The sequence below is a fragment of the Cajanus cajan genome, chromosome 2 (assembly GCF_000230855.2).
Source record: "Cajanus cajan strain Asha chromosome 2, NIPB_CcT2T_4, whole genome shotgun sequence".
NCBI classification, from domain to species: Eukaryota; Viridiplantae; Streptophyta; class Magnoliopsida; order Fabales; family Fabaceae; genus Cajanus; species Cajanus cajan.
Genome location: NC_138518.1, coordinates 21083467 through 21085316, shown reverse-complemented (window position 1 = coordinate 21085316; position 1850 = coordinate 21083467). Strand labels below are relative to the sequence as shown.

Genomic DNA, 1850 nt, shown 5'->3' with positions numbered 1-1850 from the left:
ACCCTAATTCTTCCTATCAATGTGACGGCTAATAAAGAGTTCAAAGTCCCGTCGGTGGCTTTCCCCTCTGCCAGAAACCCCGCCGTGCCAGCCCAAAACCTCCAGCAACAGCACGTGCCCAATCCACCATTCCAACCGAACTCCGGCATCCCCTTCATGTCCTTCGACATAGGCTCCACTGCAGCGTCCACCTCCTCCAGGCCAATGAAAGCTTCCACAGGGCTCGTCGTGTCGCTCGCCGACGGCTGGGATGAGCATCGTGGCCTCATAGCGTACCTTTACAACAAAATCCTTTTTTTTGTCTCTTTCGTCTTCGATCTTCCAAATCTGATTATAGTGATGATGTGGGTGTGTGGGCGAAGCTCTCATTCCCTTGTTAGAGTTTCGTGAGAAGGAGGTGATGCACCATTATGAGGTCGATACTGATGCCGAGGTCTTGAAGTTTCTGGGGAGAACCAAAGGTAAAATCTTTGAAGTTAGATTACTAGACTAAGTAGCTTTTTGATTCTCTTTTTTTCAGATTAGATCTTCTATTATTTACAAACGCTCTTCTCTTTATAGTAAATGATGGCAATGATTGCTTTCAAAATTTGTAATGAACCTGTGTGTTCACAAATTCTTGTCAAAAATGATTTTGAAACTTGGATTCATTTTTTATACCTGTTGGTACAGGCATATCCTGTAACCTCTTAGAGTTGAAAGGCTTGCCATGAGGTATAATACATGCTGATTCAGATTTGGAGTTAAGACCATTATGGTCGAGAAGCAGTTCAAGGTCAAAGGTCAGGATTTTTGCATCATTCTTTCTATTTTTCTTCCTCCTTCACTACAAATTCTATTTTTTCTATTTTCAAGCAATTCAAGTGACATAACAATGGACTGGATTACTTGATGCTTATGCTGTGCTGTTATTTAATTCCAAAATTTAGTCTTTTTTTTATTTTTTTGTCTGTGATACGGTTATTTTGATTTAATTAGTTGGTATTTGATGTAAAATGCAGAAGCAGAACCAGTGTATTCTTAAGTGAGATTATGGATCAGAAAGCAGGGGATGGCAGCAGTGTGAAGAAAATAATATCATCATGTGATGTTGAGGCTTTGAAGAAGTGTTTGGAAGAGAATAAGGGAGACTATGTCAAATGTCATTCACAGATTGAGGCTTTTAAAGCATCATGCTCGCTCAAGAAACCAAACCCCTCTTGATTCTGTCAATTCTTGTTTTCATCTTGAAATTCTGTGATTGACATTCACGGTTTGTTTCAAATGGCTCTTTTATATGCTTGTTCTAATGATAAAATGCCAACATGTCTTATGATCGGAAAATATGTTGATCATTGTTCATAATTTGATGGTTTCACTACTAGAAAATCATTATTCTACATCGTCAATTTTACATCGGTTTAGATAGAACCGATGTAAAAATTGGATGCGGTGGCATATTCGTAAATATGAGTTAAATGCAAAGCAAATCTACATCGGTTATGTACAAAACCGATGTAATTATTGAACATTTTACATCATTTTTATTTAGACTGATGTAAACTTAAATTCGCGGTGGCAAACTTGTAAATATTTACAAGTAGATCTACATCGGTTTTCAAAATAACCGATGTAGTGCCTCAAAAATTAAAACGAAGCCCGTGAAAGCAAACCCTAGCACCCCTTTCCTCTTCAACCTTTTGTCTTATCTGGCGAGCGCCTCCAACATGAAGGTGGGCGTCCATGCGAGCATGGAGAGGCTTCTCCTGGGCGGCGGCGGCGTGATCCGAGTCCTCTTCAGGGACATCAGAGGGATGTACCACGAGGTGTTGGAGCGTCCCGGAAGCCCTCATAACCGCCGAGCTAACCAC

General features: G+C 40.4%; 1 long non-coding RNA gene across 1 annotated transcript; it reads left to right on the top strand.

The window, feature by feature from the left end:
* Nucleotides 1–315: 315 nt before the first annotated feature.
* On the top strand, nt 316–1316 carry LOC114915294 (uncharacterized). The gene is made up of 3 exons (XR_014431898.1): nt 316–461; nt 673–782; nt 1002–1316. It is a non-coding gene; the product is annotated as an uncharacterized LOC114915294 (long non-coding RNA).
* Nucleotides 1317–1850: the final 534 nt, after the last annotated feature.